The 12,970-nt window shown below is 51.1% G+C and overlaps 1 protein-coding gene across 4 annotated transcripts in view; it reads right to left on the reverse strand.

The window, feature by feature from the left end:
- The window catches only part of Znf423 (zinc finger protein 423), a 317,473-nt gene that overhangs the window by 156,283 nt on the left and 148,220 nt on the right, over window positions 1-12,970 (reverse strand). The gene's annotated exons all lie outside the window — the stretch shown is intronic.

Consider the following 12,970-nt stretch of genomic DNA (forward strand, 5'->3'; position numbering starts at 1 on the left):
AAGGTGCCCCAGCCACAGCGAAAGATGGTGCTAAAATGGAAAGAGCAGGGGGACCGGGTGCTAGAGCAGGGTTGAGGCGGCAGCTGGCTGAGGCCATTCCAGCCCTATCTCTGCTGAGCACCCTTTCAGGTCGGCACATTATACTCCCAAAGCCCACGAGTGCATAAGTGCTGTAAAAAGCTAACTAACAGTGCATTTTCCTCCCTTTGCTTCCCTCCGCACAGCTGTCAGTCAGGTTCCCAGCAGAGCTGGGCCTGAGGACAGAGCTCAGGCCAGCTGGGCAGGTGTGGGCTCCCACTTCCACTTCAGTCCTGCAGGTCACATCCTCCCCATCAGGGAGGAAAGCCTAGCCCCACACCCCATGGGAGGAGTCGAGGCTGTACTGGAGCCCACACGGCTCCCGGTGACTTGAGCTGGTGGCACCCTGTCCTGACATCCAAAGATTGGATGTAGTAGGGTTCTGTAAATGCAGATGTCACCCCACCCCCGACTCATCCACCACCGGGTCATTCGGCAGAGGCCTGGGGTCAATCACAACCCACCAAGCACTGGAGCTGGGGGCAGGGAGAACCACACATGCCGTTTCTGGCCCTGTGAGCTCCCCACCCAGCGAGGCTGGCACAGTGGAAGGGCTGTGCTGTGCTCAGGGTGAAAACAAAGTCCATGGGGCTGGGGGAGATGAGGGTGCAAGTACCGGAGGGCTTCCTAGAAAAAGCAAACTCTATGGTGAACCCAGTAGCGTGAATACAAATTAACCAAGGAAAGGCAGTAGGGCAGGAAACGGAGCTGCAGGCGGCATGACAGGCACACGTGAAGGCCTGGAGGCAGGCTGAAGCCTCCAACACTCCCATTAAACCTCATCTGGCCCCTGGGCTCAGCCACAGTAGGTGGCCCAAGCTTGGCACCCCGCCCCGGCTCACAGACATGGGCGACCCCATGGCACCCCTGGAGACTAATCCCAAGAACCGTAGTCAAGCCCTCTCTTTCCCAGCCCCAGTTCTTGTTAAAAATATTTTCATATGTTTATTTTTAAGGGAGGATGGGAAAGGAGAAAGAAGACCTGAAGGTCTTTTTTCTTTTGGGGGAAAAAAATTAATAAATAAATAGAGCCTCAAGAAAAGGGCATGGAAAGGTCTCTGCATCTGTAACCACTGAACAAATTAAAATTAGCTCATTTAATCAGCTCCTAATGGCCTGGCTGTCCCGAGTGGGCCCCGGAACACAGCAAACTTCACAGCAGAAATGCACAGGCCAATGTCAGTTTATCCTACAACAAAGAGGTTCTCTAAATAGTGCGATCAAAACTCGGAGAAGGCTGCGAGGAGCTGGGGAGACAGAATGCAACCCCCAGATCCTGGGGAGCCCCTGCTCCCAATTTCATCTCTTTAAATGGAATTGTTCTTTTGGCTTTTGTTATAATTATCTAAACATGTGTGCGACTGTGTTCTACAAAGAGTGTTCCAACCAGCACAGGAGGTAACTCGAGACCCAGCCATACGTTCCTGGGCCCCTTGTGCAAACCCTGAACAGCAGCTTCCACCACACACAAACACACATTCAGACACACAGTGCTACACACACCGTGGTTACCCACACATGCAGGCCGCATGTCACACCCCCACAGTTATGCATGCACAATTACACACATGCTCAGTGGCATATACCACACACACGATACACGTCACACAATGCACATGGCTCCTCCAGTTCCTGGCTAACAGCTGGAGGCAGAGGAGGCCCCGCTCACCAGACCCCCAGGGAGGGCCACTGTGCGCACACCTGAGGCCCAGGCTGGTAGCAAGGACTCTTATTTCCCTGGAGGACCTCCTCTACGCAACTTGCCACCTGGGCTGTCATTAGGGCAGCTTGGGTGGGGTGGGGGTGGGGGGACAAAAGGCCAGGGGAGGGGGCTAGGGGCCTCGGGGAGAAGCTGTAGGATGAGGGAGCAAGATGGTAGATAAGCAGGAGCCAGTGGCTGCCCCAGACCCAGTGGAGAGGGTCAAAGGAAGCTCCACAACCACCCGGATCACCAATGCAAGCTCAGCCCCCAGGTGCTAGGTCTGCCCGAGCTCAGCTCCACACTCAGCCAAGGCAGGCTGAAATCCCCCCTCCACCACACACTGGCTATGCGTCTTCATTTCCTCACCCGGAAAATGGGAACTCAGAGCAGCCCCTGCCTCACAGGGCAGCCATGTTGATCAACTGCAGTGTGTCACACGCTGCCCTGAACAGAGCAACAGATCCACGGTGCCCCTCTCCTTTCACATGGGGCACAGAGACCCAGGAGCCTCATGAAACCACCAGACAGGAGCTAGTCATTGATAGCTCTCAATTCCTCCCCCAATCCAGATTCCCAGAGTGAGGAAGGAGAGAATTGAAAAGGGGGGTAGTTCCCATCCTTGTCCACGGAGGATTTATTTCAAGACCCCTGTGTCTGTCTGAAGCCTTGGATACTAGCAAACCCTGTTTAGAATATGTTTTTTCCTATACATAACTATGATAAAGGTTAATTTATAAAGAGGCACAGTAAGTTATTAGCAACAATGTTACTAGAACTACAATAATATACTATAATAAAAGTTATGGCAACATGGCCTCTCTCTAAAATATCTTACTGTATTTTTGACAATAAGTACACTTGTGGCTTCTCTTTGGAATATCTGAATTGCTAGCTTCACTACTCCTGTACTTCAGGGCCAATATTAATACAATCAAGGTCTCTTCAACACAAGCCCTGTGCTGCCACTGCAGTCCATCTGATAACCACAACAGCCATGAAGTGACTAAGGGTAGGTAGTATATACAGGATGGATACTCTGGACAAAAGGATGGCTCAGTTTTGGACAGACAGAGCAAATGGTGGGAGCTTTTGTCACACTATTCAGAGTGGTGTACAATTTGAAATGTAGGAACTTTTTGCTTTTGCAATTTTCCATTTTAATTTTTGTTTAAACCATGGCTGGCCTCAGGTAATTAAAACTTCAGAAAGCAAAACTCCAGATAGAGACACTCCTGTAAATGCAAGAAATTAAACAGTTGCGAAGAGTAACCTACCAGGATGATAAGAAGCGTCAGCAAGGACTCTGACCCAGAATCAGATGACACTTTCTGAACACTTACTCACTCTGATTTTTACAGCAACGCCCTGGGGTCAGTACAATTGTTATCTGCACATCACAAAAAGGGAAACAGGCTCAAGAGAGAAGAGCTGCTTGGGCTGGTATCACTAGTGGTGGTGAGCAGCACAGGCAGGATGCAAACAAGCTAGCCAAGTGCAATGTTGTGTGCTTGGCCCCGCTGGCTGCTTCTTCCTGCCCGCCCTGCTGCAAACTACAAGCTTTCCTTAGGATTCCTGGAGCCAGCAGGTGGGACTTCCACCTACAGACTATCTCCAGAGGGTGGTGGGGTACCAAAGGTTGCTACTGGCTTCTAGGATGTCAAGAGTGATGAAGCACCCCACCAAGACCCAGCCATGTGATACCATGGCAGTCCACCTGATACCCAAGACAGCTATGAAGTGACTAATGCTAGATAGCATATACACCATGGATACTCTGAACAAAGGGACGATTATGGTTTATATGTGGATGCCCCCCAGAAGCCTCATATGCTCGGAGGAAGAGCTCCTGGAAGGTGACTGGACTATGGGGATGCTATTGCTGGCTTAGTGTTAGGAATTGGGATCTGGCTGAGAGAGACAAGTCAGTGGGGATTTGGCCTGGAATGGTTTCTTTCCCTCCTGGCTCCACCCTTTACTCTCTCTGCTTCCCAGTCACCATGAGCAGCTTTTCCTCCACTATGCCCCTATACTATGCCATCCTGCCAACTATGGACTGAAACCTCTACAAACTGTGAACCAAAATAAACCTTTCCTCCTTTAAACCTGTGGGTGTCCAGCATTATGTCCCAACAACAAGGAACGGGACTAAGACAATTCCCTTACCGCACAGGGCCCCACACAGGGTCCCACAGACACCAACTTTCCTGCAAACTTCATGATTAAAGAGTGGCAGGCAAGGGTCTTCCATTTCACAAAGGAATAAGGGTCCTACCCCACCTTTGCTCCCAGGTCATCTCCAGCAAGGGTACTTCCCTACCTGAGACTATTTTCCACGTGCTCCAGCTCCCCTTGCCCCAAAAGCTGTGAAACCCAAGAGAAACAGCACCCCACCTCATTCTGAACCAACACAGGCTATAACTAACGAGAAGCAAGGATTTTCTTAATTGCTGGGTTTAGGACTCAAACATGGAGATCAGTACAGTGAGCTGATGAGCGTCTTTTCCATGTGTCTGGGCTCCTTAAAAAGCTACTATAATGTGCATGGAATTGTACTCAGAGAACAGAAGCAAGGGACTGCCCCGATGAGAACAAATAGGTTCTTTTAGGAAATCAGGCATGAAATAGAGGGAGGGAAACATCTCAAAGGAGCTGTCGTATTGGGGAGTCAAAATAAGTAAGTAACAAGTGGTTCACCTTCCATTCTCCTAATTGCCTTCCCTTATGGGCACATGTAGCTCCACATCCTGAGGCCCCTTCACAAGGCAGAGTGGCACCAACAGGACTCCTGTGATGAGGAAGGGTCAGTATTCCTCATTAGCTGTGCCCAGCCACCCAGGGGGCACAGGAGAAATAGTGTCAGCATGTATCTGTCAGTGTCCTCCCATACAAGGACAACTGCCTTGGGAGAGGTGCAGGGGCGAGGGTGATGTGCAGAGAGGGTCCCTCTGGTCCTCTTCTTTCAGGGAGCCACAGGCCTGGCAGCCCCACCTCAGAAGCTGACCCCCCCACGGCTGGGCTGGGTCTTGACCCTTCCTTGAGGTTTCAAGCACAAATCAAACAGATACAGAGCATTCTGCCTTCTGCTGAAGAGGGAGAGTGTAAGTGTGTGTACATGTGTATGAATGACTTACAGGCACACAGAGGGTCCCCACCTGCATGGCCAAGAGGGACGCCTATGGAGGAAAAGGCAGACAGGCAGTGCCTCTCTACCAGCGGGCTGCAGGACAGCTCCACCTAATGCCAACTGAGCACAGACTGTGTGAGGCTGCCCATGGACTTCACCCACGCCAGTTCGCAGCCCCAACCCCAAAGCCTGGCTATCAGACATGCTCCAGGATTCAGGGCTTTTCCGATCTAGAAAAAGCAACAAAATGCATTTCTAGAGTATCTGGGGGCACCCCAGAAGCAATCAAGCAAACTGATATTTCTGAGGCAAAACAGAGACATTCATCAAGGAAACCCTGCAAAACAAAAACAAAAACAAAAACAAAAACAAAACAAAACAAAACAAAACACCCAACAACAAAAGCCCCACTATAAATAGCTTCAGTTCAGCTCAGGTCAGATCTTACTGCTAAATAAGTTACACCATACACACACACACACACACACACACACACACACAATCTTTTAGATTTTAGGTTTCTGGAATCCACACTTGTGAATAAGGGATGATGGATCCATACTGCTCTTTACTCTTCCTGGTGATTCTGCAAGGCCGGTTCTGTTTGCTGTTCCTGCTTCTCAGAGGAGACTGAGGCACACAGGAGTTAAGATAGAATGTCCTCACAGGCACCAGTGGAGCCAAGTGGAAATGGTGGCCAAAGTAGTCGACCAAAGCACTGAGCCAGTTTATCAGCCTCCTGTGAAAAAGACTCAAGCTTCAGCAAATGTCCCCAGGGGCCCGTGGCCGGCCCCAGGATGGTACAGGCCCCCATCAGGAGGTGCCCACCCTGAAGCTACACAGACTTGTACAGCTCCTGCACACCTGCTTGAGCCCTTGCCAGAGCCCAGGAGCATAGGGCGGTTTCCACCAGCAGGTGAAGCTCACTGCCCCGCCCAGATGCCCAGGTAATTACTCCCTACCTGACACCTTCTGCTCAGCTCACTTTACCTATAACAAATATGCTAACCACATGCCCAGCCTGGGAGAAACAGGCTGCAGGTAGATCCCATATGACACAGGCTGGGGTTTCCAGCAGGACTCCCAGGTGGGAGGGACAGGGAACCCACTTCCTCCAAAGGAAGCAGGCACCCGATGACCATTCAGGTGCATCCCTGCCCATCTCAGCTACTCTTGGCATTTTTTCAACTGCCAGAAAAGATTCCTGCATAAACAAAATCCTGACACTCCATTGCTAAATAATTACAGGGTAATTTCCAAGGCATTAAGACACTCCCTCCAGCAGAAGGAGTGCATCACACCCTCACCGAAGCCCTGGAGCTGGGGCTTGTTAAGGAAACTCCGACGATGAGCAAAACCTCAGCTGAAGCTGGCCACTTCTCTCACTGCTCTGATTTCTAATTAAAAATTAAAGCAGGCACCTTTCTTCAGAAAACCAATTAGACGAGAACATCAAGCTCTTGGGCCAAAACATGTACATGCATGCACACATGCAGAGACATGTGTGCATGAACATGTAAACATGAATGCATGCAGATGCACATGCACTCTGGCTTTCTCTCCAACTTGGGTGGAGACCCCAGCCTGCTCATCGGTTTAGTCCACAATGCTAAGCATCCCTGGGCAACCAATGGCTCTTTTTATCCAGGAAGAAGAAACCCAGGTCCTTTGAATTCAGGAGCACTCACTCTGGAGGGCCTGAGCCAAGCGCAGAAGGAAGGCAGACCCTGATCTGACACCAGAGTGTTCCCTCAAACCCAGAGAGCTCACTTCTGGCTGGGTGATCAAGGACACCGAGGGTAGGCATGCTTTATGCTGGGTCTTAAATTATGGGAAAAAAATATAAAGCCATGGAGCCAGGAGAAGAAATGGCAAGGGCCAGGACAAGAAAAGGTGATAGGCATCCTCCATGTAAAGACTGTTCCAGGTGAAATAATAGGTAGAGGTAGATGCAGTGGGATATCCATCATGAAGAACCGTAAGCTCTGTAAACTTAGCTATGTACTGAGAAAAAAACAGCAGAAGAACTACTTAAACACTGCCTTGATTCCCTGCTCTTCCTCTGTGAGCAGGTGCCCTGGAGGGAGCAGAAGATCAACGGAACTTAGCTGTCCCTTCCATCAGCTCAGGGTCAATCTGTCCCTCCTAACTCAAGCACTGCCATGCGGCTGAGGCATTTGCAATGTGTGTGTGCAGAGTACACAGCGTGTCCCCAGCAAGTAGCAGCCTAGTGCACACCTTTAACCAGACTCGGTCATGCTGACCTCGTGGTTATAGTGAGCAGCAGCTGGCACTTACATGCTGCATCATCCACTTCACAAGTGAGGACAGAGAGGCTCTGAGAGGTGATGTCACTCTGCTGGAATCGCAAAGCCGGCTGAGACAGAATCCAACCCTGGACCACTAGACGGGAGAGATGTGAGCACAGCTGGATTTCAGGGATCATCAGACAGTGGGAGAAAGAGAAAGCAAAGGCCAAAAATTCAGTGGGGAAGCCCCTGCTGTGGGGGCTGAGGGGTAGGTGGTATCGGTGGTGATTCTGCAAAACTTGGAACGGAAGAGAAGGCAGGAAATAAGCCTGAAGCCAACGTGAAATTCTCAGGCCGGGGAGATAGCACAGCGGCACAGCGCCTGCCTGGCAAGCTCAAAGTCCTGAGTTCAATTCCTGGTACCAAAAAAAAAAAGTGGCCAAGAATATAGCTGAGTGGCACAAGTGCCTCCTTGGCAAGCACAAGGTCCTGAGTTTGATTCCCAGCACAAAAAGCGCAAAGAAACCAAACAAATAAAACAAAGTGAAATTCATCCAATAGGCCTTTTATCTAAGGGAGGGACCGAGTCCCAGCCCTTCATCCACAATCATGACCTCTCCTTCCTCTCAGTTCACACTGGATAGGAGAAAATGACCATGACAATCAGCCTTGGGAAGGCTGCCCTTCCTACCATCCACACGAAGTGTCAATAGACAGGTCAAGGGCCACGGGCCACTTGCAGCAGGCTCTATGTGTGTGTGTGTATGTGTGTGTGTGTGTGTGTGTATGTGTGTGTGTGCACGTGTTTATCACCTGAAATAATGCAACACATCTCTTCGTGCCAGAATTACGCAGTCAACATTTCCTGCTGGTCTCCTAAATCTTGTGTGACCCTGGAGACATCACATAATCTCTCAAAGCCACAATTTCCTCTATCTATTGGCTCATTCATGCAACAAGCATAGCGAGGACCCGTGATGGCCATGTGTTAATCAGGGGATAGAGGGAGGGCAGTGAGTCCATTCTGCATGGTCCACAAGTCCAACCCCACCCTGGATCGTGCCAGGAGCTACACAGCCCCCTTAACCTGGCCACCTTGACTAGGTTAGGAAGAGTCTTGGGAATTCCAGGAAGTTCAGCCACTTTCAGGATCCCCTACCTGCCCAGGCAATGACCAACATCAGGGGCTGCCCGCCACCCCAGCTTCTCATGGTGCCATCAGCCAGGACTGGCACTGAAAAGCAGGCTGCCGTGGCCTCCGCCACCACGCTGCCATCGCCCCGCCCCCTCCAGCTGCCTTTGTGCCGGCTGCCGCCACTGCTCATTTCCAGGCAAATGTTCTAGTTAATTAAAACACACCCAAGTGCTCACATGCACATGAAGCCAAGCTACAAAATCTGCTCTACCAAAGAGCAGCTTCCCTTCTCCAGTCTGTGTTGGATGCAGGCCAGGGAAGTTTCCAAAGTTGATGTTATTGGCACCAAAGTGTTGCCTTCTCAAGCCTACCTATACACAAACCTGTACACAGATATACACATGTGCACACTCATATACATGCACCTGTGTGTATCACAAGGCATGTATATATAGTGCATGTGTGCACACATGTCCCAGACACATCTGCATCCACACACAAAACTGTGCACAGATATGTAACATGCACATGCAAGGACTCGTGCACACACACGCACGCACGCACACCACAGTACTTCCTCCTCCAGGAAGTCTTCTCTAACTACTGCAGTCCTCCAGCTCAGACCAGAAGCCATGGCTGGCAAGTAAAACACATAAATACTTGCTGCACAAGGAAATGAGTGAGGAAACAAAGAGTCCATTGGCCAACGGAGACCAAATGAACAGGAAGAGCCCAGCTCCAGCCCACCCACACGCCCAGCACTACATCATGGCAGGCTGAACTCCAGAGAGATGCAAAAGGGCCAGAGCCCCTCCACCAACGCTGTGAACTAACAAGGGTGAAAGTTCACATTCCCAGACCTGGACAGCCACAGGCACTGGCAAGCGAGGGCTGTCGTCACTGGTGAGGAGATGGCCAGTGATCACCTTGGATGGGACCCTGCTCTGAAAAGCCAGAGCAGGGCCTGGCAGGCCACTAGACTTTCTGACAGTGCACCTAGGGCGGGCAGGTGACTCCTGGGGAATACAGCCAGCAGCAGGGCAGCTCTGCCTGGGAGCATATCCAGCATACTCCAGGTGCCTCAAGACTACCCTGGGTGGGGGGCTGGGGATTTAGCTCAGCGGCAAAGCGCCTGCCTGGCAAGTGCAAGGTCGTGAGTTCGGTTCCCGGTACCGGAGAAAAACCAAAAAAAAAAAAAGACTACCCTGGGTGGGAACCCCAAGCAACAGTGTCCTTGACCAGGCCATGACACTCTGACAAGACTGCGCCCACGAGGAGCCCTGGGTTAGGGGATGGAGTGCATGAGGACAGCTGCACTGGGCACCTGAAACATCACATGGACAAGTGACCTTCTAACTCATGCCTGGGGAGAGAGAAGCTCTGCAGAGACCAGAAGGCATGAGGACAGAGTTAGAAAGGAGCGCAGCTGGTACACAAAAGAGTCCCGAGTCCCCTACTGAAAGGCGGTCCTGGGCTGGCCACCTAGGCACTGCCTGGTTGTGACTAGAAGTACAGTTTTAGAGCAGGGCTCAGTGGCACAAATCTTTAATCCCAGCACTCTGGGAGGCTAAAGCAGGAAGATGGCAAGTTTGAGTATAGCCTGGGTAACTTACTGACTTACTGAGACAATTCTCAGCAATAAAAAATTTTAAAAGGGGATGGGGATGTAGTTCAGTGGGAAGCCTCTAAGGCCAGTTAGAAAGGGGAGGAAGGCAGGCAGGCAGGCAGTTTGTTTTGGGCCTACCTGAACCTGCTTAATGAGAATGTCCATTTTACATGCCCCACTAATAACTTTGTCAAGAATAAAATTAAAATATTTTCTCTCTGGATATATGTGTTTTATTTTGCAGACAGCTACTGAGTTGTTAGGACAGAAATACTTCAGTTGTGTAGACACGAATGCTTCAATTAAAGAAACGGTTAGGTATTTCTTTTGACTCAGAAGTGCCACAAAATTGCTATTGACACTAAGGCGCCGTGAACCAAGAAAGTTCTGAACCCTGTGTCAGGCGTGATTCTCAGTGGTAGAGAAACAGCAGGGAACAAGACAATGTCCCTGCCCTTGTAGGCTCGGCTGCAGGGTGAACACAGAGAAGGTGATGGATTAAACAAGAGATCGCACAAGGTGTCAGGTGACTGGAAGTGAATGGAAATAATAAAGCGAGTGAAGAGTTTATCGGCCATCTATCACATCTGAATCCTGCCCTCCTCCTCTGTATTTTCCATGCCATCACTTCCGGACCAGGCACCTGATCAGCATCTGTTCTTCCTCTCTCCACTCTACCTTGGGCTGCTCCCGAGTCCTGTCTGTCCTGCTACCTGTCCTCCTAACCGTTCACTTCCACCGCCTTCACTCCAGGCCAAGCCACACAGCGTGGTGGGGTGGCTGGTTTGGATCACTGCAAGCAGGTTCCTAACATATTCCTCCTAGTCAGGTGGAGTCCAGCACCAAGCACACGTTGCCTCACCTCAGGCCTTGTTTTAAAGCCCCTAAGCCTTTCCATTGCTTTGAAGGTGAAGTCTCTGGATCATATGGGTTTTGAAGCCCTGCCTCTTCTTTCCCTGGGGCTATGTGTAACTTCTCAAATCTTAAGTGCAGACTGGACCTGCAATCCTTTCTTTTTCTATACAGTTTTTCTATAGACCAACAGTACAGCTTTGCAAAGGCATGGCATTACCCAAATGAACACTGAATGAATGAACAAATGAATGAATGAAAGAAAAGCATTAAAAGCATCTGATGAGAGATATAAAGTCAATACACACTGTATAGACACTCAGAGACACAACTGAAGGCTGCCATTCTTGGGCTCTCCGTGCAGCCCATGGGGCTCTCTGGAGCTCAGACACCCCAATAGCACCAGTTAGGAGCCAGCAGTCACAGGTAACAGCACAGCCTTTAGCCCAAGTGCTTGTGCTGACCAAGGATAGTGGGGATAAAGAACTTAGAACTGTTCACAATCTACCCTGGGTCCTTTGGCTTTCTGAAGTCCCTCAGCTAGACAGCAGCCCTTCCAAGTGAGGAGACCAAAGGTTGTGTGGAATTGGACAGCCAAGGGCTCAACCCTCAGGTAAACGAAGCATAAAGAGTGCTGTGGGGGATTCAGCACAAATTCCAGTAGAAAGGAAATAAGAAATAAAGGATAGGTTTGGGGGAAATGGTTGAACACCACTTTATCCTGAGCCATGGTAGCAGCAGCAGCCCTACTATGGGAACAATAGAATCCACCAGCACCCAGATGAAGCCACTCCCAACTGTAAATGGGAAACACAACATGGGTTCTCTTTGGCAGCCTCCGTCTGCTGGGCTAGATAGCTTTGGTCTCCAAGTGTTTTGCGAGGCAGAGAGAGGACAGAAACACTTGCTGATATGTTTATCAGTATAGTCAAGTTCACAGGGGCAGCCAAGAGGGTAATGGCAAAGTGCAGGCGGATGAGACTTCAGAGCAGATCGTCTCACACCAGCCACATCAAGGTCACGGCTTCCAGGTTCAGCCTGCGGTGAGCGAATTCTGCAGGTGTTCCCAGCCCACAGCCTCAGCCACCACCCAGGCACCTGCCCATGGTTCCTGGAGGTGGCAGGGGTGGTAATGTTCTCATCTGCCTATGCTGTGAATCCCAACCCTTGTGTGTTATAATTTTGAAACACTAGAAGTCTTTGTAGCTAGGCGTAGTGGCACAGGCCTATAATCCCAGCACTCTGGGAAGCTGAGGCAGGAGGATCACAAGTTCAAACCCAGCCTAAGCAACTGAGTGAGATCCTGTCTCAGAAGAGGGCTGGGGAAGTAGCTCAGTGAAAAGTTCCTGAGTTCAATCCCCAGCACAGGGTGTAGGGTGTCAAGTCTTCCCACACAGCCATCCTCAGCCCCCTCCATCTCTGCCCATCTCTTCCTCCTGTGCTCTCTCCTCTCTCCTCTCCCCACTCCACTCCATTTCTCTCCCGCTACTTACCACCCTGCACCCGCCTCCGACTTCCTGCTCAGGAGTCACCTCGGCCCTTCCTGCAGCTCGTCTCCCTCTGTCCTTCTTTTCTGCTCACCCCACCACTTTTCTCTCAACCCCCTCCGGCCCCTCCTAGACCACAGGAGAAAGGAGCAGGAGAAGAGTGAGCTCCTGGGGAGCTGGCTGCAAATCCTGCTCCACCTGCTCCTCGAAGGGGGCTGAGTACAGAAGACCCGGCCCGGAGGAGCAATAGCTGTCAGGCCTTCCCAGGCTGCCAGGGGCTGAGTAAGGCCAAGGCCGGCAAACTCCCCTCACCTCTCTCTGCAGCAACTGCCCGGGTCTGGGATCCCATGAGGGGCATCGCATCTGGCCAGAACAGAACCTCTGACAGATGGGATGTCGCCCCCGGCACGGTAGGGGGGCCTGGGAGATGGGAAGGGAGGGAGCAGGAGGCTCGTGGGGGTGCCAAGCCCAAGGAAGCAGTGGGGGTCATGCACACAGGCTGTCAGGCTGAGTACCAGCCTTGCTACTTTCTTGCTGGGTGATCTTGGGCAGACTGGTGAGCCTCTCTGGGCGTCAGCTTCCTCATTTATCAAAGGGAAATGAGGGGCACAGTGCCACCTCCCCACAGCTGCAGTGATGATGAAGTAGACATCGCACGTTGTCACAGGGACTCTGTAAGCGGCAGTTCTTTTGTAGTGATGACAATTGCTCTCTCTGTGCTCTCTGCTGGCAGCTCC

Source organism: Chinchilla lanigera, unplaced genomic scaffold (genome assembly GCF_000276665.1).
Source record: "Chinchilla lanigera isolate Chin_1 unplaced genomic scaffold, ChiLan1.0 scaffold00032, whole genome shotgun sequence".
Taxonomy (NCBI): domain Eukaryota; kingdom Metazoa; phylum Chordata; class Mammalia; order Rodentia; family Chinchillidae; genus Chinchilla; species Chinchilla lanigera.